This window comes from Eubalaena glacialis, chromosome 8, assembly GCF_028564815.1.
Source record: "Eubalaena glacialis isolate mEubGla1 chromosome 8, mEubGla1.1.hap2.+ XY, whole genome shotgun sequence".
NCBI classification, from domain to species: Eukaryota; Metazoa; Chordata; class Mammalia; order Artiodactyla; family Balaenidae; genus Eubalaena; species Eubalaena glacialis.
The window spans coordinates 39,101,629-39,122,139 of record NC_083723.1 but is presented as its reverse complement, the minus strand read 5'-3'; positions in this window follow the sequence as shown (position 1 = coordinate 39,122,139).

Sequence of the window (20,511 nt, the reverse complement as noted above, 5' to 3'; positions counted from 1 at the left end):
CAATTCTGCCTTGCTTTCAAATCCTCTTCGTTGCCTTCCCTCAATATATTTGGGGACGAGAGTTATCATATATAGCTCTGCAGGTTTGTGAATTGCAGTGCCCCTGAGCTCCATTTGTCAACTCGCTTTTTTGGGAGCTGGCCGCAAAAGCGCAGGATTACTTCAGGCCCTATTCTGGTTCCGGGGGGCAGGCTGAGCCTGTGGTTCATTCTTCTTCCTGATGGGAAAATAGAGTGACCTGTGCCTGGCCCAACACCTAGAGCTAGTCTCTCATTGGTTCCCCCTCTTCCCGTTCATCCTCAGGACAAATTGCGACCTGTACGAAACAGGAGGTCAATGGTGCTGATTCTCCAAGTAGGGAGATTGTTAGTGAAGCGGCTGGAATGGCGAACCCGAGCACAAGGAGAGGAGAAATGAGGTGCGTTTTAGAAACCTTTCCCGATCACACGGTGTACCATCTTCTGGGTTTCCCAGGCATGTTTTCGATGTAGGAAGATGCCCTTGAACCTGGAGATTTGGGACCCATGGCATGGGTACCACGCACTATTACTTTAAAGGGTCTGCGTTTGCTCACCCAACCTCACCAATCCTCTCAGCCCCAAGAGTGTCCAGCCTTATGTCTCATCCAGCTGTGGGTCTAGATATGGTCAATCCAGGTTGCATCAGAGCCCCTGAACGGATTTTGGAAGAATTTCTCTCTCTTTCACTGTCTTTGTTTTATGGGGTTTTTTTTTAAGTAATCTATTTTTATAATGGGTTTTAGCTGCTTTTCCCTGCTGTGTTTATGCCGCTTTACACCCTCTTGTTTCACTTCCAGAGAGATATCAATACATAGGTTTAAAGACTCTTACTAGTCAGATATATTCTTGGGCGGTGAATAGGGGGTGTTGAGTCCAGTTCACTGAGCAGGGAGTAGGTCTTGTCTATTACATATTTGGCTTGTGGAACGGTATGTGAGCTAATTTCAAACCCTTGTTTTACGCATCACCCCGTCTCACCTTTCCCGTTAAGCAGCCATAGTGTGTTTTCTAAATGTGTGACTCTGTTCTGTTTTGGAATTCAGTTCAGGTGTAGCGATGTTGACATTCCCTCTATAAGTGATATCTTAGGATAAGTGTCCTTTTCTGTGTGACTTACTTCACTTAGAGTCATCGTCTCTAAATCCACTCATCATGCTGCTACTAGCCTTATGACACTGATTTCATGGCTGAGTGATATTCCATTGTGCATAAGTACCACAACTTCTTTATCCATTTTTCTCTTTTCTGGGATATTTAAGGTGTACCGAAGTGGAGGTTCTTGGAAACAGAGCCGCCCTAAACTTTGGGGTGCCTGTGTCGTGTTGATTTTTAGGTTTCCCGATTTCTACGCCCAAGAGTGGAAGTGCCCTATGCTCTCTCAGCTGTGTCTATTCCATGTTTCAGGACGCAGCGTACACTTCTCCAGAGTGGCTGTTGGCAATTTCCATCCCGCCCATCACCGTAGCAAGGCTCCCATGTCTCCATGGCCTGTCCTGCATTTCTGGTTTTTACACTTTTTTCAGCATGGCCCCTTTGACCGCTGGCAAGCGAGACTTCTTTGTAGCGCCGATTTGCATTTCCGGCTTGCTTGGTTGGCCAAAAAGGGCGTATGCGTTTTTTCCTGAATATATTCAGGAAAAAACGCATACGCCCTTTTTGGCCAAGGGCATCATTGTCAACGCTTTGCCGCTTTTCATGTGCTTTCAAGGCGAGTCGAATCTACCTCCTAAAATCTGTTTCCTGCAATTCTGCCTTGCTTTCAAATCCTCTTCGTTGCCTTTCCTCAATATATTTGTGGACGAGAGTCATCATTTAGAACTCTGCAGGTTTGTGAATTGCAGTGCCCCTGAGCTCCATTTGTCAACTCGCTTTTTTGGGAGCTGGCCGCAAAAGCGCAGGATTGCTTCAGGCCCTATTCTGGTTCCGGGGGGCAGGCTGAGCCTGTGGTTCATTCTTCTTCCTGATGGGAAAATAGAGTGACCTGTGCCTGTCCCAACACCTAGAGCTAGTCTCTCATTGGTTCCCCCTCTTCCCGTTCATCCTCAGGACAAATTGCGACCTGTACGAAACAGGAGGTCAACGGTGCTGATTCTCCAAGTAGGGAGATTGTTAGTGAAGCGGCTGGAATGGCGAACCCGAGCACAAGGAGAGGAGAAATGAGGTGCGTTTTTGAAACCTTTCCCGATCACACGGTGTACCATCTTCTGGGGTTCCCAGGCATGTTTTCGATGTAGGAAGATGCCCTTGAACCTGGAGATTTGGGACCCATGGCATGGGTACCACGCACTATTACTTTAAAGGGTCTGCGTTTGCTCACCCAACCTCACCAATCCTCTCAGCCCCAAGAGTGTCCAGCCTTATGTCTCATCCAGCTGTGGGTCTAGATATGGTCAATCCAGGTTGCATCACAGCCCCTGAACGGATTTTGTAAGAATGTCTCTCTCTTTCACTGTCTTTGTTTTATGGGGTTTTTTTTTTAAGTAATCTATTTTTATAATGGGGTTTAGCTGCTTCTCCCTGCTGTGTTTATGCCGCTTTAATCCCTCTTGATTCACTTCCAGAGAGATATCAATACATAGGTTTAAAGACTCTTACTAGTCAGATATATTCTTGGGTGGTGAATAGGGGGTGTTGAGTCCAGTTCACCTAGCAGGGAGTAGGTCTTGTCTATTACATATTTGGCTTGTGGAACGGTATCTGAGCTAATTTCAAACCCTTGTTTTATGTATCACCCCGCCTCAACTTTCCCGTTAAGCAGCCATAGTGTGTTTTCTAAATGTGTGACTCTGTTCTGTTTTGGAATTCAGTTCAGGTGTAGCGATGTTGACATTGCCTCTGTAAGTGATATCTTGGGATAAGTGTCCTTTTCTGTGTGACTTACTTCACTTAGAGTCATCGTCCCTAAATCCACTCATCATGCTGCTACTAGCCTTATGACACTGATTTCATGGCTGAGTGATATTCCATTGTGCATAAGTACCACAACTTCTTTATCCATTTTTCTCTTTCCTGGGATATTTCAGGTGTACCGAAGTGGAGGTTCTTGGAAACAGAGCAGCCCTAAAGTTTGGGGTGCCTGTGTCTTGTTGATTTTTAGGTTTCCCGATTTCTACGCCCATGAGTGGAAGTGCCCTATGCTCTCTCAGCTGTGTCTATTCCATGTTTCAGGACGCAGCGTACACTTCTCCAGAGTGGCTGTTGGCAATTTCCATCCCGCCCATCAGCGTAGCAAGGCTCCCATGTCTCCATGGCCTGTCCTGCATTTCTGGTTTTTACACTTTTTTCAGCATGGCCCTTTTGACCGCTGGCAAGCGAGACTTCTTTGTAGCGCCGATTTGCCTTTCCGGCTTGCTTGGTTGGCCAAAAAGGGCGTATGCGTTTTTTCCTGAATATATTCAGGAAAAAACGCATACGCCCTTTTTGGCCAAGGGCATCATTGTCAACGCTTTGCCGCTTTTCATGTGCTTTCAAGGCGAGTCGAATCGACCTCCTGAAATCTGTTTCCTGCAATTCTGCCTTGCTTTCAAATCCTCTTCGTTGCCTTCCCTCAATATATTTGGGGACGAGAGTTATCATATATAGCTCTGCAGGTTTGTGAATTGCAGTGCCCCTGAGCTCCATTTGTCAACTCGCTTTTTTGGGAGCTGGCCGCAAAAGCGCAGGATTACTTCAGGCCCTATTCTGGTTCCGGGGGGCAGGCTGAGCCTGTGGTTCATTCTTCTTCCTGATGGGAAAATAGAGTGACCTGTGCCTGGCCCAACACCTAGAGCTAGTCTCTCATTGGTTCCCCCTCTTCCCGTTCATCCTCAGGACAAATTGCGACCTGTACGAAACAGGAGGTCAACGGTGCTGATTCTCCAAGTAGGGAGATTGTTAGTGAAGCGGCTGGAATGGCGAACCCGAGCACAAGGAGAGGAGAAATGAGGTGCGTTTTAGAAACCTTTCCCGATCACACGGTGTACCATCTTCTGGGTTTCCCAGGCATGTTTTCGATGTAGGAAGATGCCCTTGAACCTGGAGATTTGGGACCCATGGCATGGGTACCACGCAGTATTACTTTAAAGGGTCTGCGTTTGCTCACCCAACCTCACCAATCCTCTCAGCCCCAAGAGTGTCCAGCCTTATGTCTCATCCAGCTGTGGGTCTAGATATGGTCAATCCAGGTTGCATCAGAGCCCCTGAACGGATTTTGGAAGAATTTCTCTCTCTTTCACTGTCTTTGTTTTATGGGGCTTTTTTTAAGTAATCTATTTTTATAATGGGTTTTAGCTGCTTTTCCCTGCTGTGTTTATGCCGCTTTACACCCTCTTGATTCACTTCCAGAGAGATATCAATACATAGGTTTAAAGACTCTTACTAGTCAGATATATTCTTGGGCGGTGAATAGGGGGTGTTGAGTCCAGTTCACCTAGCAGGGAGTAGGTCTTGTCTATTACATATTTGGCTTGTGGAACGGTATCTGAGCTAATTTCAAACCCTTGTTTTATGCATCACCCCGTCTCACCTTTCCCGTTAAGCAGCCATAGTGTGTTTTCTAAATGTGTGACTCTGTTCTGTTTTGGAATTCAGTTCAGGTGTAGCGATGTTGACATTCCCTCTATAAGTGATATCTTAGGATAAGTGTCCTTTTCTGTGTGACTTACTTCACTTAGAGTCATCGTCCCTAAATCCACTCATCATGCTGCTACTAGCCTTATGACACTGATTTCATGGCTGAGTGATATTCCATTGTGCATAAGTACCACAACTTCTTTATCCATTTTTCTCTTTTCTGGGATATTTAAGGTGTACCGAAGTGGAGGTTCTTGGAAACAGAGCCGCCCTAAACTTTGGGGTGCCTGTGTCGTGTTGATTTTTAGGTTTCCCGATTTCTACGCCCAAGAGTGGAAGTGCCCTATGCTCTCTCAGCTGTGTCTATTCCATGTTTCAGGACGCAGCGTACACTTCTCCAGAGTGGCTGTTGGCAATTTCCATCCCGCCCATCAGCGTAGCAAGGCTCCCGTGTCTCCATGGCCTGTCCTGCATTTCTGGTTTTTACACTTTTTTTAGCATGGCCCCTTTGGACCGCTGGCAAGCGAGACTTCTTTGTAGCGCCGATTTGCCTTTCCGGCTTGCTTGGTTGGCCAAAAAGGGCGTATGCGTTTTTTCCTGAATATATTCAGGAAAAAACGCATACGCCCTTTTTGGCCAAGGGCATCATTGTCAACGCTTTGCCGCTTTTCATGTGCTTTCAAGGCGAGTCGAATCGACCTCCTAAAATGTGTTTCCTGCAATTCTGCCTTGCTTTCAAATCCTCTTCGTTGCCTTTCCTCAATATATTTGTGGACGAGAGTCATCATTTAGAACTCTGCAGGTTTGTGAATTGCAGTGCCCCTGAGCTCCATTTGTCAACTCGCTTTTTTGGGAGCTGGCCGCAAAAGCGCAGGATTGCTTCAGGCCCTATTCTGGTTCCGGGGGGCAGGCTGAGCCTGTGGTTCATTCTTCTTCCTGATGGGAAAATAGAGTGACCTGTGCCTGTCCCAACACCTAGAGCTAGTCTCTCATTGGTTCCCCCTCTTCCCGTTCATCCTCAGGACAAATTGCGACCTGTACGAAACAGGAGGTCAACGGTGCTGATTCTCCAAGTAGGGAGATTGTTAGTGAAGCGGCTGGAATGGCGAACCCGAGCACAAGGAGAGGAGAAATGAGGTGCGTTTTTGAAACCTTTCCCGATCACACGGTGTACCATCTTCTGGGGTTCCCAGGCATGTTTTCGATGTAGGAAGATGCCCTTGAACCTGGAGATTTGGGACCCATGGCATGGGTACCACGCAGTATTACTTTAAAGGGTCTGCGTTTGCTCACCCAACCTCACCAATCCTCTCAGCCCCAAGAGTGTCCAGCCTTATGTCTCATCCAGCTGTGGGTCTAGATATGGTCAATCCAGGTTGCATCAGAGCCCCTCAACGGATTTTGGAAGAATTTCTCTCTCTTTCACTGTCTTTGTTTTATGGGGTTTTTTTTTAAGTAATCTATTTTTATAATGGGTTTTAGCTGCTTTTCCCTGCTGTGTTTATGCCGCTTTACACCCTCTTGATTCACTTCCAGAGAGATATCAATACATAGGTTTAAAGACTCTTACTAGTCAGATATATTCTTGGGCGGTGAATAGGGGGTGTTGAGTCCAGTTCACTGAGCAGGGAGTAGGTCTTGTCTATTACATATTTGGCTTGTGGAACGGTATGTGAGCTAATTTCAAACCCTTGTTTTACGCATCACCCCGTCTCACCTTTCCCGTTAAGCAGCCATAGTGTGTTTTCTAAATGTGTGACTCTGTTCTGTTTTGGAAGTCAGTTCAGGTGTAGCGATGTTGACATTCCCTCTATAAGTGATATCTTAGGATAAGTGTCCTTTTCTGTGTGACTTACTTCACTTAGAGTCATCGTCTCTAAATCCACTCATCATGCTGCTACTAGCCTTATGACACTGATTTCATGGCTGAGTGATATTCCATTGTGCATAAGTACCACAACTTCTTTATCCATTTTTCTCTTTTCTGGGATATTTAAGGTGTACCGAAGTGGAGGTTCTTGGAAACAGAGCCGCCCTAAACTTTGGGGTGCCTGTGTCGTGTTGATTTTTAGGTTTCCCGATTTCTACGCCCAAGAGTGGAAGTGCCCTATGCTCTCTCAGCTGTGTCTATTCCATGTTTCAGGACGCAGCGTACACTTCTCCAGAGTGGCTGTTGGCAATTTCCATCCCGCCCATCAGCGTAGCAAGGCTCCCATGTCTCCATGGCCTGTCCTGCATTTCTGGTTTTTACACTTTTTTCAGCATGGCCCCTTTGACCGCTGGCAAGCGAGACTTCTTTGTAGCGCCGATTTGCATTTCCGGCTTGCTTGGTTGGCCAAAAAGGGCGTATGCGTTTTTTCCTGAATATATTCAGGAAAAAACGCATACGCCCTTTTTGGCCAAGGGCATCATTGTCAACGCTTTGCCGCTTTTCATGTGCTTTCAAGGCGAGTCGAATCTACCTCCTAAAATCTGTTTCCTGCAATTCTGCCTTGCTTTCAAATCCTCTTCGTTGCCTTTCCTCAATATATTTGTGGACGAGAGTCATCATTTAGAACTCTGCAGGTTTGTGAATTGCAGTGCCCCTGAGCTCCATTTGTCAACTCGCTTTTTTGGGAGCTGGCCGCAAAAGCGCAGGATTGCTTCAGGCCCTATTCTGGTTCCGGGGGGCAGGCTGAGCCTGTGGTTCATTCTTCTTCCTGATGGGAAAATAGAGTGACCTGTGCCTGTCCCAACACCTAGAGCTAGTCTCTCATTGGTTCCCCCTCTTCCCGTTCATCCTCAGGACAAATTGCGACCTGTACGAAACAGGAGGTCAACGGTGCTGATTCTCCAAGTAGGGAGATTGTTAGTGAAGCGGCTGGAATGGCGAACCCGAGCACAAGGAGAGGAGAAATGAGGTGCGTTTTTGAAACCTTTCCCGATCACACGGTGTACCATCTTCTGGGGTTCCCAGGCATGTTTTCGATGTAGGAAGATGCCCTTGAACCTGGAGATTTGGGACCCATGGCATGGGTACCACGCACTATTACTTTAAAGGGTCTGCGTTTGCTCACCCAACCTCACCAATCCTCTCAGCCCCAAGAGTGTCCAGCCTTATGTCTCATCCAGCTGTGGGTCTAGATATGGTCAATCCAGGTTGCATCACAGCCCCTGAACGGATTTTGTAAGAATGTCTCTCTCTTTCACTGTCTTTGTTTTATGGGGTTTTTTTTTTAAGTAATCTATTTTTATAATGGGGTTTAGCTGCTTCTCCCTGCTGTGTTTATGCCGCTTTAATCCCTCTTGATTCACTTCCAGAGAGATATCAATACATAGGTTTAAAGACTCTTACTAGTCAGATATATTCTTGGGTGGTGAATAGGGGGTGTTGAGTCCAGTTCACCTAGCAGGGAGTAGGTCTTGTCTATTACATATTTGGCTTGTGGAACGGTATCTGAGCTAATTTCAAACCCTTGTTTTATGTATCACCCCGCCTCAACTTTCCCGTTAAGCAGCCATAGTGTGTTTTCTAAATGTGTGACTCTGTTCTGTTTTGGAATTCAGTTCAGGTGTAGCGATGTTGACATTGCCTCTGTAAGTGATATCTTGGGATAAGTGTCCTTTTCTGTGTGACTTACTTCACTTAGAGTCATCGTCCCTAAATCCACTCATCATGCTGCTACTAGCCTTATGACACTGATTTCATGGCTGAGTGATATTCCATTGTGCATAAGTACCACAACTTCTTTATCCATTTTTCTCTTTCCTGGGATATTTCAGGTGTACCGAAGTGGAGGTTCTTGGAAACAGAGCAGCCCTAAAGTTTGGGGTGCCTGTGTCTTGTTGATTTTTAGGTTTCCCGATTTCTACGCCCATGAGTGGAAGTGCCCTATGCTCTCTCAGCTGTGTCTATTCCATGTTTCAGGACGCAGCGTACACTTCTCCAGAGTGGCTGTTGGCAATTTCCATCCCGCCCATCAGCGTAGCAAGGCTCCCATGTCTCCATGGCCTGTCCTGCATTTCTGGTTTTTACACTTTTTTCAGCATGGCCCTTTTGACCGCTGGCAAGCGAGACTTCTTTGTAGCGCCGATTTGCCTTTCCGGCTTGCTTGGTTGGCCAAAAAGGGCGTATGCGTTTTTTCCTTCAGGAAAAAACGCATACGCCCTTTTTGGCCAAGGGCATCATTGTCAACGCTTTGCCGCTTTTCATGTGCTTTCAAGGCGAGTCGAATCGACCTCCTGAAATCTGTTTCCTGCAATTCTGCCTTGCTTTCAAATCCTCTTCGTTGCCTTCCCTCAATATATTTGGGGACGAGAGTTATCATATATAGCTCTGCAGGTTTGTGAATTGCAGTGCCCCTGAGCTCCATTTGTCAACTCGCTTTTTTGGGAGCTGGCCGCAAAAGCGCAGGATTACTTCAGGCCCTATTCTGGTTCCGGGGGGCAGGCTGAGCCTGTGGTTCATTCTTCTTCCTGATGGGAAAATAGAGTGACCTGTGCCTGGCCCAACACCTAGAGCTAGTCTCTCATTGGTTCCCCCTCTTCCCATTCATCCTCAGGACAAATTGCGACCTGTACGAAACAGGAGATCAACGGTGCTGATTCTCCAAGTAGGGAGATTGTTAGTGAAGCGGCTGGAATGGCGAACCCGAGCACAAGGAGAGGAGAAATGAGGTGCGTTTTAGAAACCTTTCCCGATCACACGGTGTACCATCTTCTGGGTTTCCCAGGCATGTTTTCGATGTAGGAAGATGCCCTTGAACCTGGAGATTTGGGACCCATGGCATGGGTACCACGCACTATTACTTTAAAGGGTCTGCGTTTGCTCACCCAACCTCACCAATCCTCTCAGCCCCAAGAGTGTCCAGCCTTATGTCTCATCCAGCTGTGGGTCTAGATATGGTCAATCCAGGTTGCATCAGAGCCCCTGAACGGATTTTGGAAGAATTTCTCTCTCTTTCACTGTCTTTGTTTTATGGGGCTTTTTTTAAGTAATCTATTTTTATAATGGGTTTTAGCTGCTTTTCCCTGCTGTGTTTATGCCGCTTTACACCCTCTTGATTCACTTCCAGAGAGATATCAATACATAGGTTTAAAGACTCTTACTAGTCAGATATATTCTTGGGCGGTGAATAGGGGGTGTTGAGTCCAGTTCACCGAGCAGGGAGTAGGTCTTGTCTATTACATATTTGGCTTGTGGAACGGTATGTGAGCTAATTTCAAACCCTTGTTTTACGCATCACCCCGTCTCACCTTTCCCGTTAAGCAGCCATAGTGTGTTTTCTAAATGTGTGACTCTGTTCTGTTTTGGAAGTCAGTTCAGGTGTAGCGATGTTGACATTCCCTCTATAAGTGATATCTTAGGATAAGTGTCCTTTTCTGTGTGACTTACTTCACTTAGAGTCATCGTCCCTAAATCCACTCATCATGCTGCTACTAGCCTTATGACACTGATTTCATGGCTGAGTGATATTCCATTGTGCATAAGTACCACAACTTCTTTATCCATTTTTCTCTTTTCTGGGATATTTAAGGTGTACCGAAGTGGAGGTTCTTGGAAACAGAGCCGCCCTAAACTTTGGGGTGCCTGTGTCGTGTTGATTTTTAGGTTTCCCGATTTCTACGCCCAAGAGTGGAAGTGCCCTATGCTCTCTCAGCTGTGTCTATTCCATGTTTCAGGACGCAGCGTACACTTCTCCAGAGTGGCTGTTGGCAATTTCCATCCCGCCCATCAGCGTAGCAAGGCTCCCATGTCTCCATGGCCTGTCCTGCATTTCTGGTTTTTACACTTTTTTTAGCATGGCCCCTTTGGACCGCTGGCAAGCGAGACTTCTTTGTAGCGCCGATTTGCCTTTCCGGCTTGCTTGGTTGGCCAAAAAGGGCGTATGCGTTTTTTCCTGAATATATTCAGGAAAAAACGCATACGCCCTTTTTGGCCAAGGGCATCATTGTCAACGCTTTGCCGCTTTTCATGTGCTTTCAAGGCGAGTCGAATCGACCTCCTAAAATGTGTTTCCTGCAATTCTGCCTTGCTTTCAAATCCTCTTCGTTGCCTTTCCTCAATATATTTGTGGATGAGAGTCATCATTTAGAACTCTGCAGGTTTGTGAATTGCAGTGCCCCTGAGCTCCATTTGTCAACTCGCTTTTTTGGGAGCTGGCCGCAAAAGCGCAGGATTGCTTCAGGCCCTATTCTGGTTCCGGGGGGCAGGCTGAGCCTGTGGTTCATTCTTCTTCCTGATGGGAAAATAGAGTGACCTGTGCCTGTCCCAACACCTAGAGCTAGTCTCTCATTGGTTCCCCCTCTTCCCGTTCATCCTCAGGACAAATTGCGACCTGTACGAAACAGGAGGTCAACGGTGCTGATTCTCCAAGTAGGGAGATTGTTAGTGAAGCGGCTGGAATGGCGAACCCGAGCACAAGGAGAGGAGAAATGAGGTGCGTTTTTGAAACCTTTCCCGATCACACGGTGTACCATCTTCTGGGGTTCCCAGGCATGTTTTCGATGTAGGAAGATGCCCTTGAACCTGGAGATTTGGGACCCATGGCATGGGTACCACGCACTATTACTTTAAAGGGTCTGCGTTTGCTCACCCAACCTCACCAATCCTCTCAGCCCCAAGAGTGTCCAGCCTTATGTCTCATCCAGCTGTGGGTCTAGATATGGTCAATCCAGGTTGCATCACAGCCCCTGAACGGATTTTGTAAGAATGTCTCTCTCTTTCACTGTCTTTGTTTTATGGGTTTTTTTTTTAAGTAATCTATTTTTCAAATGGGGTTTAGCTGCTTCTCCCTGCTGTGTTTATGCCGCTTTAATCCCTCTTGATTCACTTCCAGAGAGATATCAATACATAGGTTTAAAGACTCTTACTAGTCAGATATATTCTTGGGTGGTGAATAGGGGGTGTTGAGTCCAGTTCACCTAGCAGGGAGTAGGTCTTGTCTATTACATATTTGGCTTGTGGAACGGTATCTGAGCTAATTTCAAACCCTTGTTTTATGTATCACCCCGCCTCAACTTTCCCGTTAAGCAGCCATAGTGTGTTTTCTAAATGTGTGACTCTGTTCTGTTTTGGAATTCAGTTCAGGTGTAGCGATGTTGACATTCCCTCTATAAGTGATATCTTAGGATAAGTGTCCTTTTCTGTGTGACTTACTTCACTTAGAGTCATCGTCCCTAAATCCACTCATCATGCTGCTACTAGCCTTATGACACTGATTTCATGGCTGAGTGATATTCCATTGTGCATAAGTACCACAACTTCTTTATCCATTTTTCTCTTTTCTGGGATATTTAAGGTGTACCGAAGTGGAGGTTCTTGGAAACAGAGCCGCCCTAAACTTTGGGGTGCCTGTGTCGTGTTGATTTTTAGGTTTCCCGATTTCTACGCCCAAGAGTGGAAGTGCCCTATGCTCTCTCAGCTGTGTCTATTCCATGTTTCAGGACGCAGCGTACACTTCTCCAGAGTAGCTGTTGGCAATTTCCATCCCGCCCATCAGCGTAGCAAGGCTCCCGTGTCTCCATGGCCTGTCCTGCATTTCTGGTTTTTACACTTTTTTCAGCATGGCCCCTTTGACCGCTGGCAAGCGAGACTTCTTTGTAGCGCCGATTTGCCTTTCCGGCTTGCTTGGTTCGCCAAAAAGGGCGTATGCGTTTTTTCCTGAATATATTCAGGAAAAAACGCATACGCCCTTTTTGGCCAAGGGCATCATTGTCAACGCTTTGCCGCTTTTCATGTGCTTTCAAGGCGAGTCGAATCGACCTCCTGAAATCTGTTTCCTGCAATTCTGCCTTGCTTTCAAATCCTCTTCGTTGCCTTTCCTCAATATATTTGTGGATGAGAGTCATCATTTCTAACTCTGCAGGTTTGTGAATTGCAGTGCCCCTGAGCTCCATTTGTCAACTCGCTTTTTTGGGAGCTGGCCGCAAAAGCGCAGGATTGCTTCAGGCCCTATTCTGGTTCCGGGGGGCAGGCTGAGCCTGTGGTTCATTCTTCTTCCTGATGGGAAAATAGAGTGACCTGTGCCTGGCCCAACACCTAGAGCTAGTCTCTCATTGGTTCCCCCTCTTCCCGTTCATCCTCAGGACAAATTGCGACCTGTACGAAACAGGAGGTCAACGGTGCTGATTCTCCAAGTAGGGAGATTGTTAGTGAAGCGGCTGGAATGGCGAACCCGAGCACAAGGAGAGGAGAAATGAGGTGCGTTTTTGAAACCTTTCCCGATCACACGGTGTACCATCTTCTGGGGTTCCCAGGCATGTTTTCGATGTAGGAAGATGCCCTTGAACCTGGAGATTTGGGACCCATGGCATGGGTACCACGCAGTATTACTTTAAAGGGTCTGCGTTTGCTCACCCAACCTCACCAATCCTCTCAGCCCCAAGAGTGTCCAGCCTTATGTCTCATCCAGCTGTGGGTCTAGATATGGTCAATCCAGGTTGCATCACAGCCCCTGAACGGATTTTGTAAGAATGTCTCTCTCTTTCACTGTCTTTGTTTTATGGGGTTTTTTTTTTAAGTAATCTATTTTTCAAATGGGGTTTAGCTGCTTCTCCCTGCTGTGTTTATGCCGCTTTAATCCCTCTTGATTCACTTCCAGAGAGATATCAATACATAGGTTTAAAGACTCTTACTAGTCAGATATATTCTTGGGTGGTGAATAGGGGGTGTTGAGTCCAGTTCACCTAGCAGGGAGTAGGTCTTGTCTATTACATATTTGGCTTGTGGAACGGTATCTGAGCTAATTTCAAACCCTTGTTTTATGTATCACCCCGCCTCAACTTTCCCGTTAAGCAGCCATAGTGTGTTTTCTAAATGTGTGACTCTGTTCTGTTTTGGAATTCAGTTCAGGTGTAGCGATGTTGACATTGCCTCTGTAAGTGATATCTTGGGATAAGTGTCCTTTTCTGTGTGACTTACTTCACTTAGAGTCATCGTCCCTAAATCCACTCATCATGCTGCTACTAGCCTTATGACACTGATTTCATGGCTGAGTGATATTCCATTGTGCATAAGTACCACAACTTCTTTATCCATTTTTCTCTTTCCTGGGATATTTCAGGTGTACCGAAGTGGAGGTTCTTGGAAACAGAGCAGCCCTAAAGTTTGGGGTGCCTGTGTCTTGTTGATTTTTAGGTTTCCCGATTTCTACGCCCATGAGTGGAAGTGCCCTATGCTCTCTCAGCTGTGTCTATTCCATGTTTCAGGACGCAGCGTACACTTCTCCAGAGTGGCTGTTGGCAATTTCCATCCCGCCCATCAGCGTAGCAAGGCTCCCATGTCTCCATGGCCTGTCCTGCATTTCTGGTTTTTACACTTTTTTCAGCATGGCCCTTTGGACCGCTGGCAAGCGAGACTTCTTTGTAGCGCCGATTTGCCTTTCCGGCTTGCTTGGTTGGCCAAAAAGGGCGTATGCGTTTTTTCCTGAATATATTCAGGAAAAAACGCATACGCCCTTTTTGGCCAAGGGCATCATTGTCAACGCTTTGCCGCTTTTCATGTGCTTTCAAGGCGAGTCGAATCGACCTCCTGAAATCTGTTTCCTGCAATTTTGCCTTGCTTTCAAATCCTCTTCGTTGCCTTCCCTCAATATATTTGGGGACGAGAGTTATCATATATAGCTCTGCAGGTTTGTGAATTGCAGTGCCCCTGAGCTCCATTTGTCAACTCGCTTTTTTGGGAGCTGGCCGCAAAAGCGCAGGATTACTTCAGGCCCTATTCTGGTTCCGGGGGGCAGGCTGAGCCTGTGGTTCATTCTTCTTCCTGATGGGAAAATAGAGTGACCTGTGCCTGGCCCAACACCTAGAGCTAGTCTCTCATTGGTTCCCCCTCTTCCCGTTCATCCTCAGGACAAATTGCGACCTGTACGAAACAGGAGGTCAATGGTGCTGATTCTCCAAGTAGGGAGATTGTTAGTGAAGCGGCTGGAATGGCGAACCCGAGCACAAGGAGAGGAGAAATGAGGTGCGTTTTAGAAACCTTTCCCGATCACACGGTGTACCATCTTCTGGGTTTCCCAGGCATGTTTTCGATGTAGGAAGATGCCCTTGAACCTGGAGATTTGGGACCCATGGCATGGGTACCACGCACTATTACTTTAAAGGGTCTGCGTTTGCTCACCCAACCTCACCAATCCTCTCAGCCCCAAGAGTGTCCAGCCTTATGTCTCATCCAGCTGTGGGTCTAGATATGGTCAATCCAGGTTGCATCAGAGCCCCTGAACGGATTTTGGAAGAATTTCTCTCTCTTTCACTGTCTTTGTTTTATGGGGTTTTTTTTTAAGTAATCTATTTTTATAATGGGGTTTAGCTGCTTTTCCCTGCTGTGTTTATGCCGCTTTACACCCTCTTGATTCACTTCCAGAGAGATATCAATACATAGGTTTAAAGACTCTTACTAGTCAGATATATTCTTGGGCGGTGAATAGGGGGTGTTGAGTCCAGTTCACTGAGCAGGGAGTAGGTCTTATCTATTACATATTTGGCTTGTGGAACGGTATGTGAGCTAATTTCAAACCCTTGTTTTATGCATCACCCCGTCTCACCTTTCCCGTTAAGCAGCCATAGTGTGTTTTCTAAATGTGTGACTCTGTTCTGTTTTGGAATTCAGTTCAGGTGTAGCGATGTTGACATTCCCTCTATAAGTGATATCTTAGGATAAGTGTCCTTTTCTGTGTGACTTACTTCACTTAGAGTCATCGTCCCTAAATCCACTCATCATGCTGCTACTAGCCTTATGACACTGATTTCATGGCTGAGTGATATTCCATTGTGCATAAGTACCACAACTTCTTTATCCATTTTTCTCTTTTCTGGGATATTTAAGGTGTACCGAAGTGGAGGTTCTTGGAAACAGAGCCGCCCTAAACTTTGGGGTGCCTGTGTCGTGTTGATTTTTAGGTTTCCCGATTTCTACGCCCAAGAGTGGAAGTGCCCTATGCTCTCTCAGCTGTGTCTATTCCATGTTTCAGGACGCAGCGTACACTTCTCCAGAGTGGCTGTTGGCAATTTCCATCCCGCCCATCAGCGTAGCAAGGCTCCCATGTCTCCATGGCCTGTCCTGCATTTCTGGTTTTTACACTTTTTTCAGCATGGCCCCTTTGACCGCTGGCAAGCGAGACTTCTTTGTAGCGCCGATTTGCATTTCCGGCTTGCTTGGTTGGCCAAAAAGGGCGTATGCGTTTTTTCCTGAATATATTCAGGAAAAAACGCATACGCCCTTTTTGGCCAAGGGCATCATTGTCAACGCTTTGCCGCTTTTCATGTGCTTTCAAGGCGAGTCGAATCGACCTCCTAAAATCTGTTTCCTGCAATTCTGCCTTGCTTTCAAATCCTCTTCGTTGCCTTTCCTCAATATATTTGTGGACGAGAGTCATCATTTAGAACTCTGCAGGTTTGTGAATTGCAGTGCCCCTGAGCTCCATTTGTCAACTCGCTTTTTTGGGAGCTGGCCGCAAAAGCGCAGGATTGCTTCAGGCCCTATTCTGGTTCCGGGGGGCAGGCTGAGCCTGTGGTTCATTCTTCTTCCTGATGGGAAAATAGAGTGACCTGTGCCTGTCCCAACACCTAGAGCTAGTCTCTCATTGGTTCCCCCTCTTCCCGTTCATCCTCAGGACAAATTGCGACCTGTACGAAACAGGAGGTCAACGGTGCTGATTCTCCAAGTAGGGAGATTGTTAGTGAAGCGGCTGGAATGGCGAACCCGAGCACAAGGAGAGGAGAAATGAGGTGCGTTTTTGAAACCTTTCCCGATCACACGGTGTACCATCTTCTGGGTTTCCCAGGCATGTTTTCGATGTAGGAAGATGCCCTTGAACCTGGAGATTTGGGACCCATGGCATGGGTACCACGCAGTATTACTTTAAAGGGTCTGCGTTTGCTCACCCAACCTCACCAATCCTCTCAGCCCCAAGAGTGTCCAGCCTTCTGTCTCATCCAGCTGTGGGTCTAGATATGGTCAATCCAGGTTGCATCAGAGCCCCTGAACGGATTTTGTAAGAATGTCTCTCTCTTTCACTGTCTTTGTTTTATGGGTTTTTTTTTAAGTAATCTATTTTTCAAATGGGGTTTAGCTGCTTCTCCCTGCTGTGTTTGTGCCGCTTTAATCCCTCTTGATTCACTTCCAGAGAGATATCAATACATAGGTTTAAAGACTCTTACTAGTCAGATATATTCTTGGGTGGTGAATAGGGGGTGTTGAGTCCAGTTCACCTAGCAGGGAGTAGGTCTTTTCTATTACATATTTGGCTTGTGGAACGGTATCTGAGCTAATTTCAAACCCTTGTTTTATGTATCACCCCGCCTCAACTTTCCCGTTAAGCAGCCATAGTGTGTTTTCTAAATGTGTGACTCTGTTCTGTTTTGGAATTCAGTTCAGGTGTAGCGATGTTGACATTCCCTCTATAAGTGATATCTTAGGATAAGTGTCCTTTTCTGTGTGACTTACTTCACTTAGAGTCATCGTCCCTAAATCCACTCATCATGCTGCTACTAGCCTTATGACACTGATTTCATGGCTGAGTGATATTCCATTGTGCATAAGTACCACAACTTCTTTATCCATTTTTCTCTTTTCTGGGATATTTAAGGTGTACCGAAGTGGAGGTTCTTGGAAACAGAGCCGCCCTAAACTTTGGGGTGCCTGTGTCGTGTTGATTTTTAGGTTTCCCGATTTCTACGCCCAAGAGTGGAAGTGCCCTATGCTCTCTCAGCTGTGTCTATTCCATGTTTCAGGACGCAGGGTACACTTCTCCAGAGTGGCTGTTGGCAATTTCCATCCCGCCCATCAGCGTAGCAAGGCTCCCGTGTCTCCATGGCCTGTCCTGCATTTCTGGTTTTTACACTTTTTTCAGCATGGCCCCTTTGACCGCTGGCAAGCGAGACTTCTTTGTAGCGCCGATTTGCCTTTCCGGCTTGCTTGGTTCGCCAAAAAGGGCGTATGCGTTTTTTCCTGAATATATTCAGGAAAAAACGCATACGCCCTTTTTGGCCAAGGGCATCATTGTCAATGCTTTGCCGCTTTTCATGTGCTTTCAAGGCGAGTCGAATCGACCTCCTGAAATCTGTTTCCTGCAATTCTGCCTTGCTTTCAAATCCTCTTCGTTGCCTTTCCTCAATATATTTGTGGATGAGAGTCATCATTTAGAACTCTGCAGGTTTGTGAATTGCAGTGCCCCTGAGCTCCATTTGTCAACTCGCTTTTTTGGGAGCTGGCCGCAAAAGCGCAGGATTGCTTCAGGCCCTATTCTGGTTCCGGGGGGCAGGCTGAGCCTGTGGTTCATTCTTCTTCCTGATGGGAAAATAGAGTGACCTGTGCCTGTCCCAACACCTAGAGCTAGTCTCTCATTGGTTCCCCCTCTTCCCGTTCATCCTCAGGACAAATTGCGACCTGTACGAAACAGGAGGTCAACGGTGCTGATTCTCCAAGTAGGGAGATTGTTAGTGAAGCGGCTGGAATGGCGAACCCGAGCACAAGGAGAGGAGAAATGAGGTGCGTTTTTGAAACCTTTCCCGATCACACGGTGTACCATCTTCTGGGGTTCCCAGGCATGTTTTCGATGTAGGAAGATGCCCTTGAACCTGGAGATTTGGGACCCATGGCATGGGTACCACGCAGTATTACTTTAAAGGGTCTGCGTTTGCTCACCCAACCTCACCAATCCTCTCAGCCCCAAGAGTGTCCAGCCTTATGTCTCATCCAGCTGTGGGTCTAGATATGGTCAATCCAGGTTGCATCACAGCCCCTGAACGGATTTTGTAAGAATGTCTCTCCGTTTCACTGTCTTTGTTTTATGGGTTTTTTTTTTTAAGTAATCTATTTTTCAAATGGGGTTTAGCTGCTTCTCCCTGCTGTGTTTATGCCGCTTTAATCCCTCTTGATTCACTTCCAGAGAGATATCAATACATAGGTTTAAAGACTCTTACTAGTCAGATATATTCTTGGGTGGTGAATAGGGGGTGTTGAGTCCAGTTCACCTAGCAGGGAGTAGGTCTTGTCTATTACATATTTGGCTTGTGGAACGGTATCTGAGCTAATTTCAAACCCTTGTTTTATGTATCACCCCGCCTCAACTTTCCCGTTAAGCAGCCATAGTGTGTTTTCTAAATGTGTGACTCTGTTCTGTTTTGGAATTCAGTTCAGGTGTAGCGATGTTGACATTGCCTCTGTAAGTGATATCTTGGGATAAGTGTCCTTTTCTGTGTGACTTACTTCACTTAGAGTCATCGTCCCTAAATCCACTCATCATGCTGCTACTAGCCTTATGACACTGATTTCATGGCTGAGTGATATTCCATTGTGCATAAGTACCACAACTTCTTTATCCATTTTTCTCTTTCCTGGGATATTTCAGGTGTACCGAAGTGGAGGTTCTTGGAAACAGAGCAGCCCTAAAGTTTGGGGTGCCTGTGTCTTGTTGATTTTTAGGTTTCCCGATTTCTACGCCCATGAGTGGAAGTGCCCTATGCTCTCTCAGCTGTGTCTATTCCATGTTTCAGGACGCAGCGTACACTTCTCCAGAGTGGCTGTTGGCAATTTCCATCCCGCCCATCAGCGTAGCAAGGCTCCCATGTCTCCATGGCCTGTCCTGCATTTCTGGTTTTTACACTTTTTTCAGCATGGCCCTTTGGACCGCTGGCAAGCGAGACTTCTTTGTAGCGCCGATTTGCCTTTCCGGCTTGCTTGGTTGGCCAAAAAGGGCGTATGCGTTTTTTCCTGAATATATTCAGGAAAAAACGCATACGCCCTTTTTGGCCAAGGGCATCATTGTCAACGCTTTGCCGCTTTTCATGTGCTTTCAAGGCGAGTCGAATCGACCTCCTGAAATCTGTTTCCTGCAATTTTGCCTTGCTTTCAAATCCTCTTCGTTGCCTTCCCTCAATATATTTGGGGACGAGAGTTATCATATATAGCTCTGCAGGTTTGTGAATTGCAGTGCCCCTGAGCTCCATTTGTCAACTCGCTTTTTTGGGAGCTGGCCGCAAAAGCGCAGGATTACTTCAGGCCCTATTCTGGTTCCGGGGGGCAGGCTGAGCCTGTGGTTCATTCTTCTTCCTGATGGGAAAATAGAGTGACCTGTGCCTGGCCCAACACCTAGAGCTAGTCTCTCATTGGTTCCCCCTCTTCCCGTTCATCCTCAGGACAAATTGCGACCTGTACGAAACAGGAGGTCAATGGTGCTGATTCTCCAAGTAGGGAGATTGTTAGTGAAGCGGCTGGAATGGCGAACCCGAGCACAAGGAGAGGAGAAATGAGGTGCGTTTTAGAAACCTTTCCCGATCACACGGTGTACCATCTTCTGGGTTTCCCAGGCATGTTTTCGATGTAGGAAGATGCCCTTGAACCTGGAGATTTGGGACCCATGGCATGGGTACCACGCACTATTACTTTAAAGGGTCTGCGTTTGCTCACCCAACCTCACCAATCCTCTCAGCCCCAAGAGTGTCCAGCCTTATGTCTCATCCAGCTGTGGGTCTAGATATGGTCAATCCAGGTTGCATCAGAGCCCCTGAACGGATTTTGGAAGAATTTCTCTCTCTTTCACTGTCTTTGTTTTATGGGGTTTTTTTTTAAGTAATCTATTTTTATAATGGGGTTTAGCTGCTTTTCCCTGCTGTGTTTATGCCGCTTTACACCCTCTTGATTCACTTCCAGAGAGATATCAATACATAGGTTTAAAGACTCTTACTAGTCAGATATATTCTTGGGCGGTGAATAGGGGGTGTTGAGTCCAGTTCACTGAGCAGGGAGTAGGTCTTATCTATTACATATTTGGCTTGTGGAACGGTATGTGAGCTAATTTCAAACCCTTGTTTTATGCATCACCCCGTCTCACCTTTCCCGTTAAGCAGCCATAGTGTGTTTTCTAAATGTGTGACTCTGTTCTGTTTTGGAATTCAGTTCAGGTGTAGCGATGTTGACATTCCCTCTATAAGTGATATCTTAGGATAAGTGTCCTTT